This window comes from Leptodactylus fuscus, chromosome 6 (genome assembly GCF_031893055.1).
Source record: "Leptodactylus fuscus isolate aLepFus1 chromosome 6, aLepFus1.hap2, whole genome shotgun sequence".
Taxonomy (NCBI): Eukaryota; Metazoa; Chordata; class Amphibia; order Anura; family Leptodactylidae; genus Leptodactylus; species Leptodactylus fuscus.
In genome coordinates, this window is record NC_134270.1 from 45,388,856 (window position 1) to 45,403,820 (window position 14,965).

At 42.6% G+C, this 14,965-nt stretch overlaps 1 protein-coding gene across 2 annotated transcripts in view; it reads left to right on the plus strand.

The window, feature by feature from the left end:
- LOC142210582 (putative oxidoreductase YteT) overlaps positions 1–14,965 on the plus strand; it is a 141,989-nt gene that overhangs the window by 24,852 nt on the left and 102,172 nt on the right. The gene's annotated exons all lie outside the window — the stretch shown is intronic.

Below are 14,965 nucleotides of genomic sequence, written 5' to 3' on the forward strand. Positions count from 1 at the left end.
TTCAAACCCATTCAAATGAATCTCCATCTCCATCTCCTGCCTCTGTTTTGTGCAGGAAACGGAAACCTGTATGAACGGAGACCGGGCGCAGATGTGAACGAGCCCTTAGTTGTGTGAATAGGCCCTAAGGCTGCTTGCTGTAAGCTAAATTCTTGTTCAGATAACATCTGTCTATTTCCTAGTATACATGCTTGGCTTGGTTTGGCTGAGCATGCATGTGTTCTATATGGGAGAAACGAATAAGCTGCTGCCTGGTGACTTATCTCCCCTGAGAACAAAAGGATCAGACATATTGATATCCAACTGTCCAGTCATTGTGTTCTTCAACATCTGGCACCAGGGAGAGTCAGGAACCTCATAAACATTAGAGGGTCATCCAGTTCCAATGAAGTCACTGTGTTTGCTGACATTTTGTGCCGATCGTACAACTTCTGCATGCCAGTCATTTTCACTATTGTCAGCAGCATATCCAATATTTTCATGGGGAGATGTGCAGCCGACAATAAGAAAGCCGGCATGGAGGATGGCATTAGCTGACAAATCAGTGTTTGTTCTTCTGTCAGCCATTTAGTGCCTGTTTATATGGAGAAAAATCCTCCATATTAATATCATGTGCTAAGGATATCAACATCAATGTCAGCAAATCTTGGACAAGTGGAATTTCTATCGATCAAAGAAGATAAGTTTGTCTCCTGATTGAAATAAACATGCATGGACAGCTCAGCTGAGTATGCATGTTCTTGGGGAGATTATGGCTAAGGCCCCACATTGCGGAAATGAAGCTTTTTTTTGTTGGAGATTTTGCTGAGTTTTTTGGAAAGAATGAAGAAGTATAAGAACGTCCTATATATTTCCTATACCTTTTGTAGACACTACTAGGTTTGGCTCAAAAAACCTGCAACAAAAATAACTGCATTTCCACAATGTGGGACCTCAGTCTAAAGGAGATTTCCAGAGATAAGTTAAGCTTTCAGTCGATTGCTATATTAAAGGGGTATTCCCATGTCCCTTGCTCACCAGTCTTCGCTGCTGCAGACTTCTTTCTTCCTGGTCAATTGGTGGGCGGGATTTCATATGCAAAGCCACACTGTCCGACTACCTCCAGTTTAGCTCCACCCCCCAAATTAGTGTGTAGCTCCGCCCACCACATAGCGTGATGCTATGGGACGTCTGAAGGGCCTGTAATGTCATCAAAGGTCCTATAACACTTGGATTTAGCTTGTTCTATATAGAGTCAGCTAAATCCTAGTGGGCTAAGGGACCAAATCCTTCTGACCACTAGCTTTTAGCCTGCTCTGTATAAGAAAGCTAAATCCTAGTGAGCAGAGGGACCAGGTCCTTCTATCCGCTAGGATTTAGACTGTTTTATATAAGAAAGCAGCACTCATTTCCCCCCCTCCTTTATCTGAGAGCAGGAAGCTAGGTCACATGTGTGGTGCAGACACAGGAACAGCTACAGACACAGGCTCGCTCCCGTGCACTTAGACCCTCCTTCCTCCCCTCTGAGAGCAGGCAGCTATGTAACTTGGGAAATGAGCAGATAATCCCAAGGGCCATAGAAACGCAGTGTCAACAATGAAGTGACTAAATTAAGATAGTGGACAAACAAAGCAGTTTTGCTGAAGCAGTGTATTTAGGAAAAGTCTTACATCCACATTAACAAGCAGCATAGATAGGATCCTTGTTATGGGACAACCCCTTTAATACCAACTTTTGCCTGAAATCCATTTCCTTCCTCGTCTGGCTCAGGCTGCTGCTCTGTCCTTCCCCATATATGAGGGTGAGTCAAAATGTACTCGTTCTCTGACTATAGGATTGATTTTAATCAACTTTCAGAAAAGGCAAATATATCATTATGATATTATATCTGTCTACTATCTGCTGACAAATGCTCAAATTTGCTCATTAAAAAATTTGGCGATTGATCAGCAAGTCTAAAATGTGCCGCTGTCCACACCCCTTTATCAGATGTCAATCTTTGTCCACCTAGGGCTTCTTTCAGATAATTCACTGTTACTAATCTATCTGTCACAATCAGTCCACATGCACACCCAATGTTATTATTAGTCGTGGTTGGACGTCCGGCACCTTCTTCTTGGCTGACACTTGTGAGATCTTCCTTGAACTGCACTATGAATTCATAACCCTTCTTTATGATAAAACGCTTCCTCCATTTGACGCACTAAATATCGGCACCAGACACGCGCTCTTCTTTTGTTCAGATCACAAGTGGGGCAACAACGTTTCCCGCACCACACTTACAAGTGAGCTGATGTAACTCGTTCAGACCTGCACAGGAGTGACTGGGAAGATGGCAAACGTGTATGGAAAGCGGCCAGCAGAAGTTTTAATATAACCGGAGTCTGGATAATTTTTCACTCACTCTCGTATTTCACTGTTTATATTCAGTACGTGTAAACCTGCCAAGGCCTCAGTTAAAGGGGTTTTCCAGCCCCAGATTGATTTGTCATACTGGTCAGCAGTTTACAGCACCTGGAGGCTGCTAGAAGAGCTGATCTGTGTATGGTCTAGGTCTCGGACCCCAACAGATCATGCACTGATGACCTGTGCTGTGCATAAGACAGCAGTATAAAATGAATTCCATTACAGCAAGGGAAAAATTATTCTTAACTAAAAATCCTAAAAGGTTAGGCCATTAAAACCCAGGAAACCATTTAAGGCTATGGCTCCATGTAGCGGGCCGTAGCGCAACGCCGAGGTGAAGCCACAATGCGGTTTTTCCAGCAGCGCTTTTCACAGAAAGTCCGCAAAGTTTTCCTTATAGGGAAACCGCTGGCATTTCCGTAGGTATAATCGACATGCTGTGATTTCCAAAAACGTGACGGTTTTGGAAATTGCAGCATTTACACTGCGTATTTTTCTGCAATATGTGACCAGACTGTTGCATTTACACCACATGGGGTCCAGGCGTAATACCTAATACACATCCAGTAGTTCTATTCAGTAAATGTGCGGATATCAGGAAGGCAGTGTGCACATTTAGCAGAATGATTTCCTTGCACATCGATGACTGTATGAGAATGCTGACAAACCCGCACGAGGAATAGGTGGATAAATATCTTTTAGGAAGGAGGGGGACATGTCTGTGTTTATATTAGAAAGAATATAATGCCCCTCCCAGTTCAGCTATTTCTTTAGAAGATTACAAGACACAGTCTTCCATTTGTTCAGGGTTAATGGTGATATATTGAACATCCCACAAGAATTGTTGGCGACTTTCCCAGTCACTGCTTAAAGGAGCTCATTATACTGTACACGCGGTAATGATTGTAGTATGTTTTTTATTTTTACCCTTATAAATTCATTATTTATAGATTTTCCATCATAAACTATATGAGCAGCCTGGCTTCTTACCGATGGGGCTAACACACAATGGCGATATAGAGCCGGATCAAACTGGCAAGGTGAGAGTTAACAGAAGAGCATTTAATGATACCGGATTCTCAGTGCTGTCTGTGCTCTGGTACATTGTACATCATGTACAACACGGAAATAGCAGCCAGACATTAAGTATTAGTATAAAGAGTGGCTGCCCCGTTCCAACTCTCGCACATTGGATCATATACTTTGTACTAAGGCCTTGTTGGATGGCAGTGGTTTGGATCTCAGCTGGCCATACACACTAGATGTATGCTCGAGGAACCCACTGATATCAACGGTTTCCAATGACTCCTCTTTTGTATATACTCTCCTGACCCTCTCAGAGGGTTCAAACTCCAGTGTTGGGGTGACTGCACAGAACCAAACAAACTGACCATACTCGAATGCCCAGAAAGGTGTGAAGTCTCTTTTATAGAGCACATTCGCCCTGGCACAAGACAATGTAATGCAGCACAGGGACATACCCCGTGATATCCCTCCAGAATTCCTCCCAAGGCGCAACTCCTCATTGCAACCAATGTTCTGCCCTTGTTTGAGGTGCCTCCAAAGAAAGCACAGTAAAATACATCTGGGAAACAATAGCAAATGTTAGACACCAATCCGAATGGGCAGGGACTCTGCGTATGGCCACTATGGGTTCCACCTAGCGTTGCTGTCCAAGAAGATTAACCCAAACACCCTAACAGCAGATCCTGGATTTCAGCTTTTTGTTCATTGAAAGATAAGCAGCTGCTAGACATCTCTGACAGCAACGTTCTCCTCTCCCCTATTCGGTACATAAGCCAGATGTGCATATGTATAAAGGAGCTTGGTGAAACAGATCTGTCCGCCAGATATCTCATGTGTATGACTAGTTGCAGCTTTTAAGGGCTGCACAAATAAGCTCAGAGAGGAAATCAGGCCACAGCAAGAAGTATCTCACAAATGCTGTTGCTCGATTCTTAAAGGGGTTGGTCACTTTAAAGGGAGTCGTTCAGCAATAAATTGTTTATAAACCTAATAGCAGTAACTTGTAAAAGTGATTCAACAGCTTCCAAATATGTCCCTGTTATGGGGCCCCATTGTCTTGTGCAATAGAAAGAATCTCTTAAGAAACTCGTTTGTGGTAGCCAGAGAAGAGATCAACTTAAAAAAGAACGTTTCTCACTCAAGAATCAAGAATGACCATAGATTGCTTGGACAACCCTACATTTTAGTGGGAACTGTCTAACACCCTGTGTTCCCCTGTGGTAGTACTGCAAAGGAAGTGGACGCTTTCTCCTTGGTTTACAGCTGATCGCAGCAGCACACCTTGTGATCCACTTATCTTCAGCGCATCCTCCTTTTAAATGAGATTTTGAAGAACTGCCCTCTTTGGATGATCTTTCTTCATATGTCTGGTTATGGCATTTTCATGTGATGGAGAAGAAGGTCCCTAACCAAGATCGATATATATTAGACCTCTGCAGAGATTGCCCCCATCCAGAGGATCGGTTTGGATGGTTGCTAACACATTGTTTCACTAACGGTAGATGGCAGATGGGAGGAGATATTTGTCAATGACCTCAGACAGCTGTAGACCATGGAACCTGTCATCTGATCAAAGTGTATGGAGGTCTGGTGTACCTTGAGTAGACTTCCATTAATAGAAGTGTTTGGTATGTTGGTTTGAGAATTTTGGTTGAACAGCAAAAGGTCTATGAATCAGTCAAGTAAACTCTAGTAGCTACGACCAGTTGTATTCTTTCCACAATGGCCTGGTAGGTTTTTCAATATGATTTTAGTGTATTTATTTCCCAAAACCACAAATGGAAATTATGAGCAGGCTGAAAGACATCGCTATATTGGGCTACTTGGGAACTGAATGGTGTATTTGGCTGCTGACCTTGCCTTGTGAGTTACCTTCATGCAGTTGTATTTTAATCAATATTGTCCTAGGTGTCTGAATCCCATTTAGGGCATATATATATACCAGTATATTACGGCCTCTGAGAAGGTCGGCATGATGTTAAAGGGAGTGCCCTCTATTGGTTTGCTTGACTGAGACTCTGTCTTCCTAATTACATCATGGAAGATAGACTTGCACATTCTCAGTGAGCGCCCTCTATTGGTGTGCATTCTTGAAACACTGGTTTCTTAATTACATCACGGAAGTCAGATTTGCATATTCTTCCCATGTTCCTTCGCACAGTGGAGCACTCATGGCTTAATAAGACTCCACACACCCAAATGGTGGTTCTCTCCCTATGGGGTGATGCTATCCCCTCAACCCTGTCTAAGCCTCTCACCTCTGTCAGGTCAGTCCTCTCTGCGCCAAGCTGATGAGATGCAAGAACATCGAAACAGCTGTCCTTGGCTGAGAGACTGTACCTGGTAAAATCCCAACATCATTGCAAACAAAGGCCTCTGAGAAGGTCGACATGATGTTAAAGGGAGTGCCCTCTATTGGTTTGCTTGACTGAGACTCTGTCTTCCTAATTACATCATGGAACATAGACTTGCACATTCTCAGTGAGCGCCCTCTATTGGTGTGCATTCTTGAGGCACTGGCTTCATAATTACATCATGGAAGTCAGATTTGCATATTCTTCCCATGTGCCATGTCCCAAATGGAAGGGATCTGTAATATGGGACCTATAGATGTCTGTGGGGTCCTGCTGTACCTTCAAACACCTCCCCAGTTTCTGTATTAGTCCCATCCAAAAATAATTTTATCATATTCCACCAGATAGTGTACTACAGAGTAAGGGTAGGTTCAAATTACCGTTATTTAATTTCTGTTCCTTTCATTGTCACAGATCATTAAATGGCAGATGCAGACCTAGCCCTCTCCAATGGGGGGTCCATCTGCATTCACCCCAATGTGAAAAAAACATGATGGAAGTTTTCTTCTGTCTTATTTTTTTTTACCTTTTTTACTCTGCAACAGTTAATGTCAGTTGCTGTCATCCTATGATGGCAGACAGCAACGGACATTAATAACAGTAGTGTGAACATAACCTTATACCATGCTATCTCTCTTTTGCTGCTGCTTATGGAGACAGACAGAAGTGCTGAGCCACAGGGATTTCCGTGACATATGCTTTATGGTCTGTAAGGATAGACCATTATTGTGTAATATATGGAGGTCCTGTCACCAAAATGAAGAGGTCAAGTACTTGATATTAAAGGGTATTCCCATGTCGCATACTCACCAGTCTTCGATGCTGTAAATTCTTCTTTCTTCCGGCTTTGTTGTGTCATTGGTGGGCGGGGTTACATATGCAAAGCCAGCGGCGAGAAGAAGCCGTGTCTATGCCGCTGGCCCTGCGTTTGCGCTCCTGATGCAGCTAGGCATCGGACGTACAGCCTTCACAATGCAATTTAGACCCGGCATCCGCTGTAATAGAGAGGCGGATGCCGGGGAGTGTTAGATGCCAGCACAGGTGCCTGCAACATCGCTACGCTCCTGCCCTGCATGAAGCCAGCAGCGGCAGGAGCGAAGCTGCTATTCTGCTCCTCCGCCCCCCCTCCCCTCCTGAATAGCAGCATCGCTCCTGCCGCTGCTGGCTTCATGCAGGGCAGGAGCGTAGCGATGTTGCAGGCACCTGTGCCGGCATCTAACACTCCCCGGCATCCGCCTCTCTATTACAGCGGATGCCGGGTCTGTATTGGCGGCCCCTTCCCCCAAAGTGTAAACTACCCCCCCCAGGCTCGCTCCCGTGCACATAGCCTCTCCCCCTCCCCCGCTGAGAGCAGCAGATACATCACTTGACTTTTGACCAGATAAGTCAGGGCTGTGTCAACAGAGAAATGAATAAAGTAAGATAGTGGACAAACAAAGCAGTTTTGCTGAAGCAGTGTATTTAGGAAAAGTCTTACATTCACATTATCAAGCAGTATATGTTGCACACCTAATGAACTAACACTGGTGTGGTTGGGGGGGGTTTATATTCTTTATTCACTTTATCTGTAATCATAAGGGACATGCATCAATATGGAGAGTAGGACCTCCCTTCTTCTTGCTATCTGAGGTGCACTACAATAAGTGTCCTTACATACTATCTAGTAGTTATACATTAGCATCAAGTTCTCAGTCATTCCTAACATCAGTGACTGTATCAACATATACTGAACAATACAATATGAGAATATAACAACAACATGGCTGCAGCAATTAATCACTGTACCTGTAATCATAAGGGACATGCATCAATATGGAGAGTAGGACCTCCCTTCTTCTTGCTATCTGAGGTGCACTACAATAAGTGTCCCACCAGAAACACACCTCTGAGACACATGGTCCCACTCTAGTGTCAGATTACAGGACCTGTAAACTGCTAGTCTGACACTAGGTAATATCCAAATTTTTGTGTGGTGGATCTTTCTGTATATATCTCACATTCTTCCCCACTAAATTAATGTCGTCCTCGACATTCCGCATTTCCACAATTATGTGGGTTGTCTTAAGGTACTTTAGTAATTGAGAACAATCAATTGGTGGTGATATCTCCAATAGAGGTCAATGCCTCATTGTAACATATGTTCCTATAAAATGTCACAAGTTACTTCTAGGTCCGTTGCTAGCTAAGAGACCTAGAAGAGCCAATGTTAGCACTGGTTCTCAGTAGTATTGGACCACCATGCATAACAATGCTACTACAATATCTGAACCTCATTTTATGAGGTGGAGATTGGTCAGGTCTAATTTTTGCATTAAATACGACCATATGACCTTGTAACCTCACAGTTTCTATCGCTAAACAACTAGAAATATTGCCAAATAAACAAACTAATTGTAAACGTAACAGTGCAATTGCTTTGAAGGTAAATAGTCTTTATATCTGCTCACAGTTCTCCAGAAAATATGCTGGTGGTAGGTACCATTCAGGTTGTTTCTCTTGGCCAATGGTGTTCACTACCTGTTTAGCATGAAAACTTCTTGGTACCCTACTTGGTTCTCCCATGGTATCATAAGTAAGTGTAACCGGCCTTCGCCTTTCTCTCGCAACAGAAGATCTTTTCAAAGTCTGTTGTCCTGAAGTTTCTGTTTCTTCATCTGTTTCTGGGTCTGTTGATTCAGATTTCTCCATCCATACTTCTTCCTCTGGAGTTGTTGCAGATTCCTCTGATGACTTTTCTGACTCTGACAGTAGACCTTCAGGTGATGCCAAGATCTCTGATGAATTTTGTGGTTCAAATTCTGCTGCGTCAGGATTAAGTTTACTGCCTTGTGTTGTATAGTTATCTGTTGTAGGTGAACTTAATGAACACATTTCATCTTCTTCATCAACACTATCAGTTTCATATCCTACATGTGATGTTGGTTTTGGTCGCTTTGCTTTGGAGGATCTCTCTTGGCCTAACAATTCAGCAGTCTGCTGTACATCTGGAAGATAGTCACAAGATAATAACAGATTACGGTGCAAAATCCTTGATCTGTTGCCACCTGACTCTGGTTTTACCTCATACACTGGACTGTTTTCGTGTTTTCTTCTCACGACAACATAAATCTTATCTTCCCAATAGGAGCGAAGTTTTCCTGGTCCTCCTTTCTCATGTAAGTTCTTCACTAGAACTCGACTTCCTGGAGTAAGTTCAGCACCATGACTTTTTTGATCATAGTATTCCTTGCTTTTACATGCTGACTTCTTTGCTGTTTCTGAAGCTATTTTATAAGCTTCTGCCATTCTCTTTTTCCAGACTGTAACATAATCCGCGTAAGTTTTGTATTTCTCTGATACTGGAGTGTCAAACATTATGTCAATTGGAAGTCTTGGTGATCGACCATACAATAGGTAGAAAGGTGAATACCCTGTTGCTTCACTTTTAGTACAATTGTAAGCGTGGACAACTTTTGACAAAGAGTTCTTCCAGTCTTGCTTTTCCTCCTCTGTAAGAGTTCTCAACATTGACAACAATGTACGATTAAAACGTTCAACCTGTCCATTACCCTCTGGGTGATATGGAGTTGTATGAGAATTCTGAATTCTGCAGTATTTCCCAAGTCTTGCAAATAACTGATTTTCAAATTCTCTTCCCAGATCATGGTGTAATTTTGTTGGAAAGCCAAACTTTAGAGCAAAATCATTAAATATCTTGTCTGCTGCAGTCTTACCAGACTTGTTTGTGGTAGCATATGCCTGTGCAAACCTTGTAAAATGATCCATTACAACAAGGATGTACTCATATCCTCCTTTGCATTTTTCCAGATGCAGAAAATCAATCGATACCATTTCAAAAGGATAGGTGGAGACAATGTTGTTCAATGGTGCTCTAGTTGGTTTATTGGGACGTTTGTCTTTTAGACACTTGCATTCTCTGGTGACATAATGCTCAATATCCTTCTGCATGTATGGCCAGAAAACGCGTTCTCTAACAAGATTGACAGTTCTTTCTACTCCTAAGTGTCCCATTTGCTCATGGAGTTCTTTGAATACTGTCCTATGGTAGACTTTTGGCAGGACTAATTGTAAGTTATGGCTAGTCTTCCTATAAAGAATACCATCTGAATTGAGGTATAACTTAGACCATTCTCTGAATAAGGCAGTTACAGCTGGTGGTTCTGTTTGTCTCTCCTTCTTAGCCGGAAATCTATTTTGATGTTTGTAGTGTAGCAGTCTCCCAATGATCTTGTCTTCTTCTTGTGCTTTTCTGATAGTTTCTTTTGGGAGCTGGTTAATGCTTGCTCTGAGGCTTCGTTCAGCTTCTCCAGCCGCACTTTCTACAGTTACAGGGCACCACCATGGCATATGTTCCTCCTCTTGTATCTGAACTGCTTGGACAGTGCTACCAATAGCTTCCATGCTGATTTCTTGGGAACATTCCTTCATATACTGGTCAGGATCTAGTGGCATTCTTGACAATCCATCAGCGTCTGCATTTGCTTTCCCTGGGCGGTATTTAATGCTAAAATTGAAGTCTGCGAGTTCTGACACCCATCTATGGCCAGTCGCATTTAATTTTGCTGTAGTGAGAACATAGGTAAGTGGATTGTTGTCTGTATATACAACAAATGATGGACTATAGTACAAGTAGTCTCTAAAACGGTCACATATTGCCCATTTCATTGCCAAAAACTCAAGTTTCCCCGAGTGCAAATGGTAGTTTTTCTCTGCTGCAGTAAGAGTTCTTGAGCCATAACCAATAACTCTCAACTTGCCATTTTGCCTTTGATATAGGACAGCACCAAGTCCTTCCTGAGACGCATCACAGTGCAGTATGAATGGGATGTTGAAGTCTGGATATCCCATCACTGGTGGCTTAACTAACAAATCAATCAGTCTCTCCAGGATTTCTTGATGATGGGCAGTCCAATTGATGGGCTGATGTGCAGGAAGTTGACTTTTTTCCTTCTGTTTGGATCTATCTCTCTTTGCTTTCTTTTGTGTGGGTGATGGTGAACAAGGCCCTACCGACAGTAGATCATACAGTGGAGCGGCAATCCGGGAGAAATTTTGAATATATGTCCGGTAGTAAGACAGAAAACCTAGTATTTTTCTAAGCTCTCCCACTGTAGATGGAGGTTTGTTTTTCAAAGCCATTACTGGAGCAATTTCTGCTGGATCCATAGTATAGCCATCAGCAGAGACACTCTTACCTAGGAACCGGACTTGTCTTTTGAACAGCTCACATTTCTTCGGTGTTAGCTTGATTCCATGCTGTTGGTAGCGCTGAAGCACAGTCCGTACATGTTCCACATGTTCAGTGAAAGACTTACTGTGAACCAGGTTGTCATCAAGATATGGTTGACAGATACTGTCTCTCAGTCCTTCCAAGCATTCTTCCATGCTTCTCTGAAATTCCGCTGGAGCTGAGCTGAGCCCAAAAGGAATACGGATCCATTCATATAATCCCCAAGGTGTTATAAAGGCTGTCAAAGGCCTACTGGATTCTTCCATAAATCCTTGGTGATAGGCTTTCCCTTGATCAAGCACAGAAAACCATGAACTTCCTGACAAACTATTCAGCATATCTTGGATTCTCGGTATAGGATGACGGTCAGGAACTGACTTCTGGTTTAGTTCTCTATAATCACAGCAGAGTCTCAGGCTACCATCTCGTTTTCTTACACATACTATAGGAGAAGAGTAGGATGATTTTGACTTTCTAATCCATCCTCTATTTATCAGGTCTTGTAGGTACTCCTTCACTTCGTTATGAAGCGGTTTTGGCACCGAAGTATATGTCTTTTTAACGGGGGTGGTGTCTTTTAGATTAATCTTTAATTGGAGTGATGGAATACATCCAACATCAGACTCATCTCTGGAGAAGGCATGACATTCTTCTCTTAACATCTGCCTTACTATGCACTGTTCGTCTGCATCAAGATGATACGTAGGAACCGGAGGATCCCATTCCTCTTTAACTGAAGACACTTCACCCTCTGCTTTGTCAACATTTTCCACTGTTTGTATGTTTGCAGTCAGAGAAGAAACTTGAACAGGTTTTATGCAAGCTGGATATACCGCTTTGACTGTTTCCAAGTGACCCAACACGGTTTTTGGATCCAGTACAATATCATGTTTAGTGGGGTTCATTACTGGAATGGTTACCCGAGCATAGTTGTCATAAGGTACAATCACAACTGTCTCATCTGTATATATTCCCTCTGGTAACTGTGCAGTGTTACTTGGCACAAAGAGCTTTTCCTGGTTCTTCTTATGAGGTCCCACATGGACACCACACTTGACACCCATTATAGTACCTGCAGGAATAATGGTACGACGTACTCCAGTTCTTACCTCCTTCACAAATGTTTCTGCTTGGCTCACTTGGACGGCTTTTACCACCATCTCTGCTCTTCTTGTCGGCAGTGAAAATGATGCAGCCAGTGTACTCACCAAAGATGATGAAGGGATTTTTCTCAGGATGACTTCCTCAATCACATTATATCCAATGATTGGCTCTTCAGCTACATTATTGTCACTGGATACTAGAAAAGGCACCAGAAGTTCTATGTTGTCATTACCAGAGGACAGCTGAAAGGTTACTTCTATCCAACCAATGAAAGGAATTTCGGTCTTGTTTACCGCTCTCCCGCATAATGGTTCAGAGCCTAGTAATTCTTCCACTGCCCTTACTTCTGTTTGAGGAAGGTACTGCTGCCGCCAACTTTCATTGATGATACTTGCTTGAGCTCCAGTGTCCCATAATGCCTGAAGAGGAACCCCATTTAGTTTACATAGGACCATACACCTTTTTCCTATTAAATTGATGAGTTTTCTTTGGCCTCTCGACACACTTTCACTCATCTGTAAGTTAGTTGTCGTGCACTTCCTAGAAGTGACTTGCTGTATATTGTTCTGTTGAAGCTCCAGTTGTTGGATACGATCACATACATTTTGGAAATAAGTATGTAGCAGATTTTCTTTGGCTTCCATACCTGAAGATGGTACTTTCTTTGGTTGGGACTGGGGCTTGGCACAGATTACTGATTGTCCCTCATCAGCAACCTCCTGTCTTTTAACTGTGCAGATCTGGGTGCACAACATCCCCTAGCATAATGTCCTTCTTTACCACATTTGTAGCAGTGGCGACATGTATGACCTTGATTTGATGTCTTGCAGGCCTCACAAATTGGATTCTGCTTATTTCTGGAAGTTACTTGGGATGAAACCAATCTTGGTTCTTGAGAAGTCTTAAGTAACTTTTTCAATTCTGACATCTCATTCCTCAGTTCTTTCACAGCCTCCTCCCAGTTTGTCACTTCTGTATCTCCTGAAGGTGGAACTTTCTTTGATTTTAGCGTAGGTGGGGCGGTTTGAGTTGTAGATGACTCTACTTTTGTAAGTAATCCTTGTTGTGTGGTACCAGCCTGCATTTCGCCAAGTTTGCTGATTTTGCTGGAAGAGTACTTCTTTAATTTCTGTTCCCTCTCTTGTTCCCAACTGGCAGCTTCATTCATTTTCTTTATTAATACGTCATCAGTGACAGTGGGATCATCCAAATAAGGTTTCAATTGGAATTTAATGTGTTCACTGAGCAGTCCTGTTCCTACTGATCTCAGGAATTTCCTTTGAATCAAATCCGTTTCAAATTTTTCCTCTGCTCCCACTTCTCTAGAGGCAAAGAGAAGTCTGTCCTTTAGTTCTATAGCCCTGAAGAGGAAATTTTGAGGAGATTCTTTGCTGTCTTGCGAGATATTTACCAGCCGGTGGTATAAGTCTGAGTTGCTCTCCTCCTTGTAGTGTCCTTTTAGGATAGTCTTCAGCTGTGGCAGTGTTAGATCACTTTTCATCTCTAACATATTTCTTATACTCAGGCCGGGGCTTATTGCTTTAACTACTGCCTCAATCACTTCTAATTCACTGTAGCCCTTTTGCAGTCCCATGTCTATCTGGTGCATGAGATTTGTGTAAGACAGTTTGTCTTTTTGACCTCTTTCACCAATTTGACCACTAATTTTAAAGTCTTTCCGTATTGTCATTTCTGGCCACATGTTCTGTGGAGAAGTCCTGCAGTACGTCTCTCTCTCTGACACCTCTTGCTTTGTTTGACTTGATGTCTCAGAAACAAGGGCTTTTTCTAACAGTTTGCTAGATTCCTGGAATGCTTTCTGCAAAGTAAGGTACTGTGCCTTTAAATCTTCCAATTGAGTCTGGGTCTTAGTCTCTTTTGCCTGTGCCCCGACCTCTGCCTCTGAATGCAGATCTGTAATGAACTGTTTGCACTTTTGGAGGAACAGACAGGTAACATCTTCATCCTCTGTTTCTCCCACTTCATCAAGCAGTTTATTGATGGCATTCAGCAGGTGCCTGCAGGTTCTGGCTTTGGAGATTTGCTCCCCTGGCACTTTAAGATATTTGCTAACAGCACCCAGTTCATCAAATGTTAGATGCAGCAAGGACTCACTAATGTTATTAATACAGCTCTCCACATCCATTGTCAGTCTGCTGGGCAGGATCTCACTGAGGGGACACTCACAGGATATCACTGAGATGGCTGCACTTTACAATTGGTTCTTTTCTATCTCTTATTGAGTGAATTCTGCTCTGTATCTTCTATGAATTGTCACTCAATCCCATCCTCGTCGCCATTTTTGTTGCACACCTAATGAACTAACACTGGTGTGGTTGGGGGGGGGTTTATATTCTTTATTCACTTTATCTGTAATCATAAGGGACATGCATCAATATGGAGAGTAGGACCTCCCTTCTTCTTGCTATCTGAGGTGCACTACAATAAGTGTCCTTACATACTATCTAGTAGTTATACATTAGCATCAAGTTCTCAGTCATTCCTAACATCAGTGACTGTATCAACATATACTGAACAATACAATATGAGAATATAACAACAACATGGCTGCAGCAATTAATCACTGTACCTGTAATCATAAGGGACATGCATCAATATGGAGAGTAGGACCTCCCTTCTTCTTGCTATCTGAGGTGCACTACAATAAGTGTCCCACCAGAAACACACCTCTGAGACACATGGTCCCACTCTAGTGTCAGATTACAGGACCTGTAAACTGCTAGTCTGACACTAGGTAATATCCAAATTTTTGTGTGGTGGATCTTTCTGTATATATCTCACATATAGATAGGATCCTTGTGATGGGACAACCCCTTTAAGTTGCTATGTGCTGGTGGCTGTGTCT